The 18,503-nt window shown below is 37.0% G+C and overlaps 1 pseudogene; it reads right to left on the reverse strand.

Annotated features, from left to right (window-relative positions):
• Positions 1-5,184: 5,184 nt before the first annotated feature.
• LOC133092873 (U2 spliceosomal RNA) lies at positions 5,185-5,297 on the reverse strand (annotated as a pseudogene).
• Positions 5,298-18,503: the final 13,206 nt, after the last annotated feature.

The following is an 18,503-nucleotide window of genomic DNA, read 5'->3' on the forward strand; positions in this document are numbered from 1 at the left end:
ACTCATTTTTGTATGTTAACTTTATATTCAGCTGCACTGCTAAGCTCTCGTTAATTTTAATAATTTACCCATAGATTCTTTTGCATTTTCTGTGTGTACATCCATACCATCTGTAATGATAGTTTTGTTTCTCCCTTTGAAACTCTATGCTTTTACTTTTCCTCTTGAATTATGGCACTGACTAGAATTTTCAGCATAATATTGAACACAAGTGGTGATAATGAGCACCCTTATCTCAATTCCCAATCTCAAAGAAAATATTTACAACATTTCAGTGTTAAATATAGTAACCAAAGAATTTTTGGAGACATTGGTTCTTCAGTACTTTGACTATTATTTCACTGTCTTCTGGCTTTTTTTAAAAAAAATAAATTTATTTATTTATTTTTATTTCTGGCTGCGTTGAGTCTTTGTTGTCGCGCACGGGCTTTTCTCTAGTTGTGGCGAGCAGGGGCTACTCTCTGTTGCGGTGCACAGGCTTCTCATTGCAGTGGCTTCTCTTGCTGCAGAGCACAAGCGTGGGCTTCAGTAGTTGTGGCACTCGGGCTCAGTAGTCATGGCTCGTGGGCTCTAGAGCGCAGGCTTAGTAGTTGTGGCGCTCGGGCTTGGTTGCTCCACGGCATGTGGGATCTTCCTGGAGCAGGGCTCAAACCCGTATCCCCTGAATTGGCAGGCGGATTCTTAACCACTGCGCCACCAGGGAAGCCCCTGGCTTTCTTTTGAAAGATGAACAATTATGTGTCTGTCCAATTTTTCAATCCTCTGACCACCATTAAAATCCTCTCTGACTTCAGTCTTCTGCAGTTTTACCATGAAGCATCTGGTTGTAGATTTCTTTTGATTTATGCTGCTTGGATTTGTAAGATTTCTTGAATCTCTGAGTGCTGTATTTTAAGAAAATTTTAACTGTTCTGTCATCAAATATTTTCTCTGCCAAATTCTCTCTCTTATCTCTTTCTGGAAATCAAATTAGATTTATGTTAGTCTTTCTCACTCTATTCTTATAACTTCTCATAAATTCACTTTCACAGTTATCCTTTTTCTTTATGATGACTCCTGAATAATTTTTCCAATCTATTCCTGTTCACTAATTCTCTTTTTGATTATATGTTATAATCTATCTTTGTTTTCTAAAGAATATTATATTCTTGGAACTTCCCTGGTGGTCCATTGGTTGAGACTTCGCCTTCCAATGCAGGCTGTGCGGGTTTGATCCCTGGTTGGGGAGCTGGGATCCCACATGCCTCATGGGCAAAAAGCCAAAACATAAAACAGAAGCAATATTGTAACAAATTCAATAAAGACTTTAAAAAGGGTCCACATCAAAAAAAAATCTTTAAAAAAATATTCTTAATTTTTAGAAGGCCTATTTATTCACTTTTAAATATGCTTATTCCTCTTAAAGAGTTTCTTTTTCCATGCACATGTTTTCATAGTTGCCTTGCATTTTTTTTTATTTGAAGAAATAGACAACCTACAGTTGGATCTTGCTGCTTGTTCAATCTGTCAATCTCTGACTTCTGTGTTGTTTAGATTATTTATATTTAATGTAGCTAGTAGTATGATTGAATTTAAATCTAACATCTTGCTACTGTTTTCCATCAGTTCCTTGTTCTCTTTCCCCGCTTTTACCACCTTCTTTTGGATTAATTGTGTCACATATTTCTGAGTTCATTTTATTACCACCATTTGTGTTATTAGTTGCATCTCTTTAATTTTTTTATTGGTTGCTCTAGGATTTACAATATCCATCTTTAACTTATCACAGTTTACCTTCAACTAAGATTATATTACTTCCTATATAGTGTAATAATCTTACAGTGCTATGTTTCAAAAATTTTTTTTCTTTTAGAATCAATTTTTAAAAAAAATTTTTATTGGAGTACAGTTGGTTTACAATGTTGTGTTAGTTTCAGGTGTACAGAAAAGTGATTCAGTTATATACATATGTATATATATTTTTTATTCTCTTTCAGATTCTTTCCTCATATAGGTTATCACAGAATATTGAGTAGAGTTCCCTGTGCTATACAGTAGGTCCTTGTTGGTTATCTGTCTTATATATAGTGGTGTGTGTATGTTAATCCCAAGCTCCTGATTTATCCCTCCCCTCCACATTTCCCCTTTGGTAACCATAAGTTTGTTTTTGATATCTGTAAGTCTGTTTCTGTTTGTAAATAAGTTCATTTGTATCATTTTTTAAAAAAATTAGATTTCACATATGAGTGATATCATAAGGTATTTGTCTTTCTCTGACTTACTACACTTAGTATGATAATCTCCAGGTACATCCATGTTGCTGCAAAGGGCATTATTTCATTCTTATACTTCAAATTCTTTCCTCCCACTTTTGGTAGGATGTTGGTCATACATTTTACTTCTACATGTTATAAAATGCACAATACATCATCATTTTTGCTTTAGATAGTCAGGTGTTTTTCTTTTTAAAAAAGAGCTTACAAATAAGATAAAGTCTCTTTATATTGACCGTTTTAAAAATTTTTTGGTGCTTTTTATTGATTTGTGTAGGTTTAAAAACTACCACCTAATATCATATATCTTCTTCCTGAAGAATGTTCTTTAACATTTCTTGTAGTTCAGGTCTGCTGGCAGTGAATTATCTCAGCTTTTATTTTCTGAAAGAAGTCTCTATTTTCCTTTCATTTTTGAAATATATTTTCACTGGGTATAAAATTCTGGGTTGACAGGTTGTTTTCTTTTAGTACTTTAAAGACATTGCTTCATTGTTCTGGCTTTGTGTAGTTTCTGATAGTCTGCTATGATTCTTATTTTTGTTCTTCTTTATGTAATGTTTCCTTTTTTCTCTTCTTGACTTCAGTGTTTTCTTGCTTTTTGGTTTTCAGCAGTTTGTTTATGATATGTCTAAGTGTGTGTGTGGTGTTGGTATTTATCCTGCTTGGGATTCTCGGAGGTTAGCTATCATCATCATTGTTATTATTATCATCATTACTCTGTTCTCTTCCTTCTTTTTTTTTTTTTTTTTTGGCCATGCCATGTGGCTTGTGGGATCTTAGTTTCCCAACCAGGGATCAAACCTGTGCCCCCTGCGGTGGAAGCATGGAGTCCTAACCACTGGACCACCAGAGAATTCCTGTTCTCTTCCTTCTGAGACTAGTTACATATATGTTAGACTGATTCTGTCCCACAGCTCTTGGATGCTCTATTATATTTTTTCACTCTTTTTTTTCTATTTGTGTTTCAGTTTGTATAATTTCTGTTGGCCTATCTTTATGTTTGCTAAATCTTTCTTTAGTTGTATTGATTCTGCTAACAAGTCAATCAAAAGATTTTTTCATCTCTATTACTTTTTTAAGTTTCTAGCATTTCCACTGGACTCTATATTTTCTACTTCTCTGCTAAAATTCCCCCATATATTCATGCATGTTATAGACCTTTTCCACTCAATCCTTTAACATATTAATTCTAGTTATTTTGACATCCCTGACTGAGGACTCCAACATCTGGGTAATCTCTGAGTCTGCTTCTGTTGATTCCCTAATCTCTTGACAATGGGTAGGTTCTTCCCTTGTCTTTCTGTGTGACTCAAATATTTGATTGAATGTCAGACATTACGTATTGAAGAACTGTAGACACTGAGACATATATAGTCCTTATGTCTGGAAATAGGCATGCTGCTTCTTCAGTCAGGCCATTAGTGTGGGGCACTGGGTCCATCTAGTCACAGGTTGAACTAAACTTGGATTTTGTTGTTGTTATCTTCAGTGTGATACAAGATTAAAATTCAGCCAGCAGTGGGTTACGGTTACCTTGTGCTCAGCATGTGACCTAGCAGTGTTCCTGCTCTACCCATAGCTTCCAGTAGTCCCTTAACATTTGCACTGAAGAGGAAGTCTCTTTTTTTTCAGTGGAAGACTGTTGTTGATAGTTACTAATGGTAGGCTCCTGGTGGTAGTGGTGGGGACAAAGGTGGTTATCAGTTATCCTGATCCAGCTGTAGTCTTAGGCAAGCCTGTGACCCTGGAACTCAGAGGGTGGAACTTTCTCTGCAATTCTGCCCATATTCCCCCATGGTAGCCAAACTCTGCATTGCATTTATGGTGGTCTTACCCCTTCTCCAGTGGTAGCAGACCTCTAATTTATATCAGTACAGGAATCTGAGCCCAAGAGGTATTCCTGTGCTTTCCCCAGGAGCAGAGGGCTTTTATTTCTACCCTTTCTTCAAGCAGTAGATCTTTCATAAAGTTTTGCTGCCCCTAACAAGTGGTACAAAGCTTTTGCTCCAAAGAAGGAAGGATCTAGGGAAGCAGGCAGTCTTTTATGCATTTTTCCCCCTGCATCAGTCAATTACCATTGCACATCAGCAGGGACTTTCTCGAGTCTTCTGCCCTATGCTTAGTTTTGACCTAGTAGAAGCCTGCAGAAAAGAACTTGCAAGTGAGTGCAGATTCTCTTTGTGTCAGGGACTCCCAGTTATTCTAAACTGATTCATCAGCCTGTACTGATTTTAAGAATTTATTAAGCAATATTAGCTGATTTCTTCTTATCCACCTTTATGGCAATGACCTCTTCTACTCATGCCCTCTCAAAGGCAAAAGTCCCACTTCTCTGCAGAGGGGATTGTCACTCTCTGGAATTCAATTTTCTTGGTTGTCCTGTGACCTCATCTCTCTGGTGAGTTCTAGAAAAGTTATAATTTTACTGATTATACAATTTTTTCTTGTTGTTAGAATGGGAGCAACTTTGTCTAGCAGCTTTTTACATCCTAAGCACAAGCAGAACCCTCTCACCTTTCTTTTTTTTTTGAGTTTTAGCTCCTTTTATTTACTTTATCTTTTACTTTAGTTTTTTTTGTTTTTAAAAAACAGCTTTATTGAGATATATCTCACATACCATAAAATTCATCCATTTAAATTATATAATTCATTAGTTTGTAGTATATTCACAGAGTTGTGCAACCATCACCAAAATCAATTTTATAACATTTCATCATCCCAAAAAGAAACCCTGGACCATTTAGCAGCCACTCACCATTTCCCTCTAACCCATCCAGCCCCTAGCAACCACTAACCTACTTTCTATCAATGGATTTGCCTATTCTGGACATTTCACATAAATAAAACCATACAGTACGTGGCTGTCTGTGGCTGGCTTCTTTCACTTAGCATAATGTTTTCAAGGTTCATTCATGATGTAGCATGTATCAGTACTTCATTCCTTTCTAATAATATATTGTCCTCGGATAGAGGACATGTCAGATATTAAACTGATAAGAACAGATACTACTTTTGATCTTAGCCAAAAGACCGAGAAGTGATTCACCTTTCTTTAAACATATTAAATATGGTCATTTTATAATTCATGTCTGATAACGTAGCAGTCAAGTTTCAAACAACAACCATAAATCCCTTGCTAGGAAATACATACACACCCACACAAACGCACACACACATCTGTTACAGGGAATTGGCTTACGCAATTTGGGGAGCTAAGTAGTCTCTGCAAGGCTGTGGTTTCTACTTTTGAATCTGGAGCTTTAAGTCTACAGGGCAGGAACAGAAGATCATAAGCAGGCTGGAATTCACCAGCATGGGCTGGAATCCTAGAGGGTAGACGGATACATGTATCCATTCTTGTTGCCTCTGTCATTGGTGACAAGGGTATTCTGCAGAAGCTGGGGTCCTTTGTCACAGAACTATATACACATGCTTTACCTAGGAGTTAGAAAAGCTAAAGAAGGATGGAGGGGAAGGTAGAGCAATTGCAGGCCCTGCTGATGCTTCACATTGAGGTGAGTCAGCAAAGCAACCTGTGTGTGTGCACTACAAAATGGCTGCTGCTTCCCTCCTGCCTTCCAAATCCCAGGACTTCCCTGTAGCCTACCCTAACAGGAAGCATTCAAGAAAGGGAATTCTGGGAAAAGCACCTCAGCCTAGCCAGGTTGACACATTAAGGCCACCAGAGATAACTCCACAATCTGAATTTATTATAGGACTGTTTTATGGAACATAGTGTTCCACTAGTTCTCATTCTTGGTGACTTTTTTTCTTATGTATTTTGTTATTTTTGTCTATGAGCTATTCATTTTCCTCAGAATTTTGTTTGCAGGAATTCTCATAGGATTGGTTGGAAGTTTGATTTTTACAGTGTATTTTTATTTGCTTTATCCAGGAACCTGGGGTTATTATCAGTAAGGGATTACTTTACAGTGAATTCTTGACTTGAGATTTTTGCACTATACAATATGTGAATTCAGATACAAACCCACAATGTGGACTGAATAGTGGATCTAAATTTTTAGCATCATTTCCCCCTTTTTTCAGTGCCATTTTCAAGAGAATTGATCTTTCTTGCAATTCTTTGGAGTTGAGAAAAAGCTTACTTCCACTTCACCTTCACTAAGAATATAGCCCTCTATGTCCCAGAGTCATGTTGGGGAGGGGAGGAACTATATTTTGTAAGATTTATACATTTGCTTGTCCCTGGGTTTTATTTCATTTCCCCATTTTGGTATTAACAGAAAGACACATCTTGAAGGAAATATTTTTAAAAGCATAATTGAGAGTAAAAATATACTATACCTTAGCTCTGTAGATCTCAGGAAATGAACAATTTTGTACAATCTTCTTTCTGGATATTTAAGAGTTAACTTAGAATTTAAATATTAAAATTTGAACTATTTTAAGTGAAAATATTTCCTAACTATTTCCCTGTCATCTTTAATAGAGAATACCAAGCATAATTTAACTTTTTTGTGCTTACTCAGAGTAATCATTTTGAGTATTCTTAAACTTCTAATCATAACAATAATCCTACAAAGCAGGTATTACTAAAATTATTCATTTAAAAAACTACAAAACATTAAATTGAAGTTTGGAGAGTACCAGGGAGTAAAAAATGATAAGCACATTTCCAGATTATAATTTTGATTATTGGTAAGATCTACAATTATAAATATTTTAGAAGATTCATTCTCTCATTTTTTTTTTTTTTATTTAGGATACTCAGTCTTGACTTTAGTGACTGTGGAAGTGAAATACTAACAGCTTACATTTATTGAGTGCTTACTCTTTACCAGCATAATTCTAAATGCTTTAATCCTCACAAAAACTTTATGTGGTTGGTGCTGTTTTTATTTCAATTTTATGGTTCAGAAACCGAGGTACAAGGAAGTTAAGTAACTTGTTCAAGGCCACATAGTTAATATGTAAAAAAGTTGAAATATGAGCCCAGGAAGTTGGCTTCAGAGCCTAAGCCTTTAACACCACACTTGGCTGCCTTTCACAATGCTGTTCTACACAGGGAGGAGATGGAGAGAGCTGTTCTCTGCTTCTGCAAGCAGAGAACTTATGGTTTTCTTTTCACCACCTTTCTATTGGGAAAGATTTCAAAGCTACAGAAAATTTGCAAGATGAGGATAATGAGCAACTGTGTATATTCTCCAGCTAGACTAATTTTTAATCTTCTGCTTCTTTATTTCTCTTTGAGCCATTTGCAGACATCATAATCATTCAGCCCTTAGGAGATACAGCTTGTATCTCCCACGAACAAAGATATTCTTTTATCTTACGTATGGCCCATTATCAAATTTCTGTAATTATCTGAATACTATCCTTTATAGCCTTAGTTTTTTAAAATCCAGGATCCAATGAAGAATAACTTAGTGCATTTGGTTATTGTGCTTCTTTAGTCCCTAACTAGAGTACTATACTGTCCTTTTTTTTTTTTCTTTCATGACATTGACTTTTTTTTTAAGTCCAAGCCAATTATTTTTGTAGATTGTTCTTCAATTTGGATTTAATTGCTTCCTTATGATGCAATGCAGGTAACACATTTTTGGAAGGAGTACTGTACAGGTGATGTGGGTCCTTCTCAGCAAATGACATCACGGGCACACAATGTTGGTTTGTCCCATTATTGGTAATGTTGAATTTGATCGTTGGGTTAAAGTCATTTCTGCCAGAATTCTACTAGAGGTACAAAAGCACCTGTTTTCCTTTCAAATTAATAATTAATATTGGGGTGAAACCTTGTGTCTGTGTAAATATTTTTTCCCAAATAATCTTTTACCCAATAAGTTTGGCACCCATTTTTGGTTCTTGCTGAATCAGTTATTACTGTAGTGATTGTAAAAATGGGGATTTTCTACTTACATCATGCCTTTGCATTTATTAGTTGGCACTTTTTTTCTGTAGAGTATAACTCCTCTTCCACTTGGACTTTGTAAAGAATTTTTATCAGTGTCAATATGACCTTCATGGATCCTTTTTCTTCAACGTGTGATATCCACTTCATTCAGTATTCATTCTGATGAATGCATGGCCTAGAATATTGCCAGTGGTTGCCCCTTCATGCAGACTCCTACAATCTTTTGACATGCCCTCATTAGTTTGGAGCATCATCATACTTTCTGGCATTTCCTTACTTTTCTATAACAAGGTGTCCCAGGCTCATGGAAGTCCTATTTAGGGTCTTCTGTCTCTGCTCATTACACAGTGCCCATTCCTAGGTTCAGATCTTTCCCAATTTCTTCCCTCATCTTCTCTCCTTGCTTTTTCTAGTTTCCCTTGATTCTCTCATTTACTTCATCCATTGTGCTGACATAGGGGTCTTTTATATATATTACAGGCAATCAAAATGCATCATTTATGCCGTAAAAGCTTGGTCCAAGCTCTACTCTGAAATAGCCTCCTATTTTGTCCCCTGCTTCTATCTTGCCTCCTACAGTCCATTCTTCTAAAAGCAGCGAGAACAATCTTTTAAAAACATAAATAAGATATTAGTGACTTTTCTGCTTAAAATCCTCCAGTGACATCCAACTGCACATAGAATAAAAATAAAACTTCTTCCTATGGCTACTAAATACTTCTCCGATCTTAACCTACTACCACTCTCTTGCTCGCTCCCATGCTTTAGCCTTTGTCCATCAACACACTAAGTTTATTTTTACTTCGGACCCCTAGCTCTCTGATTGTCTCTCTCTGGGGTGCTTGTCCTTGGATCCTTGCATCCTCATCATTCCAAGACTTAGGGTGAAGGCCTTTCCTGTTCAACCATCCAAATAAACCTTGTCTGTCTTATTTACTGCCATCTCCACACCCCCACCCCCACCTTGAATGGAACTCATTGTAGTTGGTAAATAAGTATTTGTTGAATCAATCAACAAGTGAATGAATGAATAAATCATATTCAGCACATCAGAATATCAGGTGTGATATGTATAGATTGAGGAAGTTTTTGGTTTTTATTTTGTTTTGTTTTGCTCAATGCTCAGGTATTATCACTACTGTTGTTTTATTATTATTATTTTGTGTGTATGCAAGAATGGAGGGATCAGGGTTACTTCCAGGTTCAAATCCATTTTGAAAACCTTAAGGTTCTGGAGGGCTGTTTTTCAATAGTTAAAGTTCCACTGTTTTTTGTAGATGAAGTTAATTATATTTATGAAGAGTCTGGAAACAAGATGAGAGCTCACTCTGAAAGCACCTGGTGAGAGCTTACTCTCTTGTCAGCCATGGGCTGTGAAAGACAGATGGAATGGGAGATATGGTGATAGAAAGGGGCCTTGCCTCGTGCTGCTCATGACTCAAAGGCTACTCTTTCTGCTTGTGAGACCAGTTTTGAAGAGGGGACTGTGTTACTTAATGATACTACTCATACCGCTGAAATGTTTAGAAACAAGTCTCTGTTTTAGTTATACTTAACATCGTCCATTTTCTGTGAAACAGGCTCATAGCAGAGAGTTCCCCTGAAATAACACACTACAGGTCCCAAGAAAAATAGTCTATGAGTTGTTCCTGCATAGTTTAATTCAAATCAATACTAAATAGAATCAAGGACTTCCCTGGTGGTCCAGTGGTTAAGACTCCACACTCCCAATGCAGGGGGCCCAGGTTCGATCCCTGGTCAGGGAACTAGATCCCACGTGTGTGCCGCAACTAAGAGTTCACATACCACAACTAAGGAGCCCGCGTGCTGCGACTAAGACCTGGTGCAACCAAATAAATAAATAATAAAAATAATAATAAATAGAATTAAGAATGCTGCATTTTTCAGATGAAAAAAAAATGTATAATGAAGCCTAGTACTCATATGGTAGTGGATACATATGACGGCTAATGAAATAGGAGTCAGATATTCTTTTGTCTTTGTCTCCATATTCAGTCATTTCCTATCATGTGGACAAATATTATCTGAGTTTTTAAGTTTGTTTTGGATGTTTAGCTGCCCCTAGAATTTTGTTTGGCATATCATTTTTTTTCTTAGCCTTCCAGGTTCTTAGCTATAGATAAGTCTAGAAATAATGCTTAAAGCTTTTATTACTTCCTCAAATTACAGTGATAAGTAAGAAAAAGAAGTAAATAAAATTTAAAATTCTTTCTGAATTAAAAAAAATGACCACTATGGAAAATGTCATCACTCTACACTGTGAATATTTCTGACTCTTCTTACTACTGAGATAATTAAGAAAGAACTAGTTACCTGAAAATAAAAAAAAATTAAAAACAGTAAAAGTAATTGTCAAATAAAGCTAGCAAAGGCAAAATCTAATATAGATGTGTGTGTATGTATGCATATATATGTATATATATGTATACTATATACATATGTAAATATATAAATACATATGTATATATATGTTTTCTCCAAATCCTGTATTCATGACAGAATGCTATTAATCTTGTGGCAAATTGCTCATGGGAATTATTTTAAGAGCCAATTCCTACTCTATTTCCCTGAGTAAGTGTCTGAAAAGCCAGAAAGGTTGACTCAGCCAGGGCTGGATGCAAGCATCATCAACCCATCAAATTCACTATCTAAAATAGTCTGGACAAGTTAAGTAATTTTGGCCTGAGCGCTAATGAGCTAGAGCATCCTCTGCTTGGACCACTCCCTGGTGTTAGGCTCGATGTTTAGAGTGGTCAGAAGTCACAATGTCCTGCCTCTATGTGATGACAGCCCTGGTGGTCTGCCCTCATGGAGGCCTGAGCCTCGGGTGTCTTTCTAGCAGTGAAGAGGTTTCTCCCCAGTTCCTCATATTCCTAGGTTAACCCCCTTGGGATATATGCTGTGTATTTGGGAGGCATAGCTAGTGGTCAGGGAGATGTTTTGTTCCTTACAAACCTACCTGGCCTAATATTGAGGACACAGAAATGGTAATTTAAAAATATAACCTTAGAGATCTAAATCAAATGTGGGTTCCCCCAAAGCACCTCTCTTTCTCCTCAGAGAATCTAACATAATGAAATAAAATTGTCGACACCAGATCTGCAACGTCACCGTTTTATTTTCCTTCTTCTCCAACTTTCTTTTTTTATTTTATTTTATTTTTTAAATTTATTTTTGGCTGTGTTGGGTCTTCATTGCTGCGCATGGGCTTTCTCTAGTTGCGGCAAGCGGGGGCTACTTTTCGTTGTGGTGCGTGGGCTTCTCACTGCAGTGGCTTCTCCTGCTACGGAGCATGGGCTCTAGGTGGGCAGGCTCAGTAGTTGTGGCATGTGGGCTTCAGTAGTTGTGTCTCGCAGGCTCTAGAGGGCAGGCTCAGTAGTTGTGGGGAAGGGGCCTAGTTGCTCCAAGGCATGTGGGATCTTCCCGGACCAGGGCTTGAACCCATGTCCCCTGCACTGGCAGGCGGATTCTAAACCACTGTGTCACCAGGGAAGTCCCTTCTCCAACTTTCTATTTTAAGAATTTTCAATCCCATAGAAAAGTTGAAACAATAGGACAGCAAACACTTATTTACCCTTTCTGTAGATTCAAACATTGATACATTTTGCCACGCTGGACCATTTGAAAGTAAGTTTCAGACATCATGACCACAATTCTTCAACATGCACCTCCTGAGAACCATGGACATTTTTCCATCATATCATTATCATGCCTAAGACAATTAACAGTAGCTCCATAATATAATCTAATATCTAGTTCATTTTCAAATTTCCTCAGTTGCCACCCAAAATGGCTTTTATAGCTGTTTTTTAAAGTATCCAACAAGTTTCATGAATAGAAATTGGTGGTTAGTCTTCAATCTTTCAAAATCTAGACCAGTACCCTCCCTAAATCCTTTATTACTCATAACATTTATTTTTATAATGGTGCAAAACTGTATCTTTCTGGCAAAAAGATCTGCAGTACCTACATTACTTTTTTAAAGAAATTCATATTTACTCAAATATATATTTACTATACCTTTTAAATCATATTTGTCTCTGTTTATACTATGTTATTTTATATTCTCATAAGTAGCTTTATAATAGCCTTTAGTTGTTTTATGCTTATGTATTCTTCCCCTATTTCATGACTCATTTAAAACCTTATTTTTCAGGTATTCTCATGTATAGTTGCAGGTAGTCTATATTGAAGTCATCTTTTTGGAAGGCAATTTTGAAAGCATCTATCAACATTTAAAATATATATATATATATACCCTTGACTAACAATTCTGTACCTAGGAATTTATTCAAAAGAAATATTTGTACAAATGAATAAAGATCTATATATAAGAATAATCATTGTAACAGTCTTTGTAATAGCCCCAAATTATCAACAATATAAAGGTAGATTCAGAAGATGCTGATTGAATCTTGGTAAATCCATAATATGGAAAACTCCTCATCTGAGTAAAATGAAGTAGATCTCAAAATACCCATGATAATAAGATATTCATGAACTATTAAGTGGCATATTGCCTAATCCTATTTTGTTTAAAATGTTTTATATATGCATATATATTTTGCATGTTTAATGGGTACATAGATATGCATTTATGTATGTTATATACATTTGTATATGTATGGGAAAATGACTTGAAGGTAAAAGTAATAGTAAAAGTAATTGTGTATACTTCAGATTAAGTTTTCTTTAAGAAACTTAAAATTTGTTTTTTTAGCTGTGGGTTTTGAGAGATGGGAAAAGGAGAATTCTTCTCTTTTTACTTTGTAAACTTCTTAATATGTTATATTTTGCAACGAGGGCGTATTGCTTTTATAATGAAAAATATAACAAAGGTTTTAAACTTTCATCATATCAAAATAAATTATATCATATGTCAAAATAATTTTCAGAGAATTTAGAGATAAATGTAAAAATCCAATCTTTTAAAAAAAAATAGAGACTTTTTAATAAATTTTATACCTCCATCTGTAAACCACTAGACCCTCTAAATAAAAACTCTGCGCTTATTTATGTAGTTTTCAATGTTTGGTTAAGAAGTTTTTCTAAAGCAAATTAAGCAATAGTTAGTTTTTAAAAGAATTTCAAAAACAACATGAAAAAGTGCTGATGACTCGTTGTATCATAAGAACATCTTTGCTAATGTTTTAAAAAGTCGAGAAGAAGGAAAGGAGGTTCTTGGCAGATTGTTTTCCGTTAGAACGTCATAAAGCAGGAAAGGCGTAGAAGAGAGCCACTGTCAGGGAGACTGGGGCTGGGGGAAAGGCAGAAGGAAATATTTGGAATGCAGGTTATTGTGCTACCAAGTAGTTTCTTCCTTTTTCTGTCTGGCCACTTGCAGGAGCCTCAAGGGAGACGTGAATAGAATAGCCGTTAAAAGGAACATCTGGTAGACCAGCCACCTTCTCAGGCCTGCTAGCCTGTATCACAGGGTAAAGGAAAGAGGCCATGGTCGGGAGGAAAGTGCTGTGGCTTTTGCCACCACCCTGGCACTGAAAAGCCCTGAGAGGGCCTAACGTGGAAAGAAAACTCAAGGTCAGTTAGGGAGAAACAAACCTGGAAAAGGTAATTAGATTTCAGCCAAGCCGTTATTAACAAGGAAGGAAAACTGAGAAAAGATCTTGGTTGCCCGCATTCTTTAACTGTTATGCTGATTTTGCTTTCAATATAAATTTGGCATTTGGAAAAAACAGTTCATCTTTATCCCTAGATTTTTTTTTTTTCCTAAATGAAGAGCTCTATTTTGTTATGGTGATGGTTTTTAGAAACATAATTGAGAGGAAGAATATACTAAGATCTTCATCCCAGTAACCACATGTGTGAATGACCTCATCTTGAAAACCCTGAGATCACAGTCAGACCATAATTCCTATTACAGATGATCTGGCTTAGGGTGGGCCAAAGACATTCCCTCTGATTTCTAATTTCCTCTTAAATTGTACCAGGCTGATTGAATGAAGTAGCCAACACCCAAACTGTTCTAATCACACCTATATTTTGGGCAAAGCCATCAAAAGATGTGTAGATTACCCTCCCATCCTATTTCTTCCAATTCTCCTGGGCCCCATGTACACACATAATCAGGACTCTTCCTGCAATCAGGCAGCAGGAGATGGAGTGGTGAGGGGAGGCTCTGAATCAACAGGCAGTAGAGCTGCGCCCAGTCTGGTTGCTATCTGCAGGAGCGACAAGAAGCAGAGTTAATTCTAGGCAAAGATTGCCATGTGCAGAGCCTGGTGTGTCTAAGTCCGCCTGCAACTTGCTTGGCTCCCACTGTATGTGTTCTCTGTGTGTTTTGTGTGTGTGTGTGTGTGTGTGTACAGTTACTAAAGGTCTCAGGAAATTACAGAGTACTAATCATTTACAAATAGAGATTGTATAAGGTAGACTCGGTTTTATCACTGCCTCTTTTACTTTCTAAAGTTTGGACCAGCCTTCCTTAGGTCTGCCCTCTGCTAGTTTGTTGCAGTTTCCCAAAGGTTGGCTGCTGCTGAGCAGACTGCCCAGTTCAAACTGTAGGAATCACTCGTGCTCTCTAGGCCACTCAGTCTCCAGCTGACCTCTGACCTAGGCTATGCATTCTGTCCCAAAGCGGTACACCCTGCCCCCTCTGCCTGAGGGTATGGTGCTAACTCTTAGGTTATGTTCAAAATTCACATGCTGTATTCTGCACCTTTTTTTCAGTCAGTTTTTGGTTTCCTGAACACTTGAGCAGCTTTTTGTACTGCAGTGCAGCTTGGTTAAAGAAAGGTGTCATTCTTTTTCTTTTTTTAAATACATTTATTTATTTATTTATTTATTTTTGGCTGTGTTGGGTCTTCGTTTCTGTGCGACGGCTTTCTCTAGTTGCGGCAAGCGGGGGCTACTCTTCATTGCGGCGCGCGGGCCTTTCACTGTCGCGGCCTCTCTTGTTGCGGGGCACAGCCTCCAGACGCGCAGGCTCAGTAGTTGTGGCGCACGGGCTTAGTTGCTCCGCGGCATGTGGGATCTTCCCAGACCAGGGCTCGAACCCGTGTCCCCTGCATTGGCAGGCGGATTCTCAACCACTGCACTACCAGGGAAACCCCTAAAGGTGTCATTCTTTAACTTTATTCCCTCCTGGTCTGGCTGACAGGAATGGTAGAAGATTAATTCCTGCTTCTTCTTGTAAACCAGCACTTTTTTCTGTAGCTGACGCCTCTAATCAGCATATTAACAATATTCCCTAAATTTACATAATGTATGCATGATCCAGTTTCTCCATATCCTTGTCAGCATTTGATGTTGTCACTATTTTTTATTTTAGTTGTTCTGGTAGCTATGTAGTGATAGCTCATTGTGGTTTTAATTCATGTTCCCCTAATAGCTAATGATGTTGAGCCTCTTTTCATGTGTTTATTTGCCATCTATATATCCTCTTCAGTGAAATGTCTGTTCTTGTTTTTTGTCCATTTCCTAGTTGGGTGTTTTTTTTTCCTGTTGAGTTTTGAGAATTCCTTATGTATCCTAGATATGAGTCCTTTGTTGGATATGTACTTTGCAAATATTTTTCCAACTCTATAACTTATCTGTTCATCTTCTTCAAATGGGTTTTCACAGAACAAATTTTTAAATTTCATGAGGTCCACAGAAAACTACTAGAGCTAATCAATGAATTTGGTAAAGTAGCAGGATACAAAATTAATGCACAGAAATCTCTTGCATTCCTATGCATTAATGATGAAACATCTGAAAGAGAAATTAAGGAAACACTCCCATTTACCATTGCAACAAAAAGAATAAAATACCTAGGAATAAACCTACCTAAGGAGACAAAAGACCTGTATGCAGAAAACTATAAGACACTGATGAAAGAAATTAAAGACGATACAAACAGATGGAGAGATATACCATGTTCTTGGATTGGAAGAAACAAAACTGTGAAAATGACTATACTACCCAAAGCAATCTACAGATTCAATGCAATCCCTCTCAAACTACCAATGGCATTTTTCACAGAACTAGAACAAAAAATTTCACAATTTGTATGGAAACACAAAAGACCCCGAATAGCCAAAGCAATCTTGAGGGAGAAAAATGGAGCTGGAGGAAACAGGCTCCCTGACTTCAGACTATACTACAAAGCTACAGTAATCGAGACAGCATGGTACTGGCACAAAAATAGAAATATAGGTCAATGGAACAGGATAGAAAGCCCAGAGATAAACCCATGCACATACGGTCACCTTATCTTTGATAAAGGAGGCAAAAATATACAATGGAGAAAAGACAGCCTCTTCAATAAGTGGTGCTGGGAAAACTGGACAGCTACAGGTAAAAGAATGAAATTAGAACACTCCCTAACACCATATACAAAAATAAACTCAAAATGGATTAAAGACTTAAATGTAAGGCCAGACACTATAAAACTCTTAGAGGAAAACATAGGCAGAACACTCTATGACATAAATCACAGCAAGATCCTTTTTGACCCACCTCATAGAGAAATGGAAATAAAAACAAAAATAAACAAATGGCACCTAATGAAACTGAAAAGCTTTTGCACAGCAAAGGAAACCATAGACAAGGTGAACAAACAACGCTCAGAATGGGAGAAAATATTTGCAAACGAAGCAACTGACAAAGGATTAATCTCCAAAATATACAAGCAGCTTATGCAGCTCAATATCAAAAAAACAAAAAACCCAATCCAAAAAAGGGCAGAAGACCTAAATAGACATTTCTACAAAGAAGATATACAGATTGGCAACAAACACATGAAAGGATGCTCAACATCACTAATCATTAGAGAAATGCAAATCTAAACTACAATGAGGTGTCACTTCACACCAGTCAGAATGACCATCATCAAAAAATCTACAAACAATAAATGCTGGAGAGGGTGTGGAGAAAAGGGAACCCTCTTGCACTGTTGGTGGGAATGTAAATTGATATAGCCACTATGGAGAACAGTATGGAGCTTCCTTAAAAAACTAAAAAAAGAACTACCATACAACCAGCAATCCCACTGCTGGGCATATACCCTGAGAAAACCATAATTCAAGAAGAGTCAAGTACCACAATGTTCATTGCAGCACTGTTTACAATAGCCAGGACATGGATGCAACCTAAGTGTCCATCGACAGATGAATGGGTAAATAAGATGTGGCACATATATACAATGGAATATCGCTCAACCATAAAAAGAAATGAAATTGAGTTTTTTGTAGTGAGGTGGATGGACCTAGAGACTGTCATACAGAGTGAAGTAAGTCAGAAAGAGAAAAACAAATACCGTATGCTAACACATATATATGGAATCTAAAAAAAAAAAAAAAAAGTTCTGATGAACCTAGGGCAGGACAGGAATAAAGATGCAGACGTAGAGAATGGACTTGAGGCCATGGGGAGGGGGAAGGGTAAACTGGGACGAAGTGAGAGAGTAGCATTGACATATATACACTACCAAATGTAAAATAGCTAGTGGGAAGCAGCTGCATAGCGCAGATCAGCTTTGTGCTGTGTGACCACTTAGAGGGGTGGGATAGGGAGGGTGGGAGGGAGATGCAAGAGGGAGGGGATATGGGGATATATGTATACATACAGCTGATTCATTTTGTTATACAGCAGAAATTAACACACCATTGTAAAGCAGTTATATTCCAATAAAGATGTTAAAAATTTTTTTCATGAGATCCAGCTTACCAGTTTTTTTCTATATTGGATTGTGCTTTTGGTGTCAAGTCTAAGAGCTGTTGGCTTAGCCCTACATCCTGAAGATTTTCCTCTGTGTAGACTTGCATCTTTCACCAAATTTGGGACTTTTTCAGCCATTATTTCTTCAAATGCTCTTTCAGCTCTACTATCTTTCTCTGGTCCCTATGCAACTACAATAGTAAGAATGTTGATTATTTTGTTATTGTCCCACAGGCAGTTGTCTCAAGTTCCCTGCTTCTGTCCTTTGTCATCTTTATTCTACTATTGAGCACATACAGTGGGTTTTTAAATTTGTATTTTTCAGTTCTGTAATTTCTATTTGTTGTTTTTTAAATAACTTCTGTTTCTTTGCTGAGGTTTTCTATTTTTTTTCATTTATTTCAAGAGAATTTGTTATTGATGAAGCGCTTTTATGATTCTGTTTTAAAATCCTTGTCAGATAATTCCTACCTTTGATTTGTCGTGGTGTTGGCATCAGCTGATTGGCTTTTCTTACTCGAGTTGTAACTTTCTTCGTTCTTGGTATGATGGTGATTCTCAACTGTATTCTGGACATTTTGCCAATTTTGTTGGCAATACTCTGGGTCTCATTTAAAGCTTTTATTTTAGCAGGCATTCACCCTGTTCAGGTTTGGCATGCAGCTCCTGACCTACTTTTGTGGCTGTGATTCCAGTGG

This window comes from Eubalaena glacialis, chromosome 5 (genome assembly GCF_028564815.1).
Source record: "Eubalaena glacialis isolate mEubGla1 chromosome 5, mEubGla1.1.hap2.+ XY, whole genome shotgun sequence".
NCBI lineage: Eukaryota > Metazoa > Chordata > Mammalia > Artiodactyla > Balaenidae > Eubalaena > Eubalaena glacialis.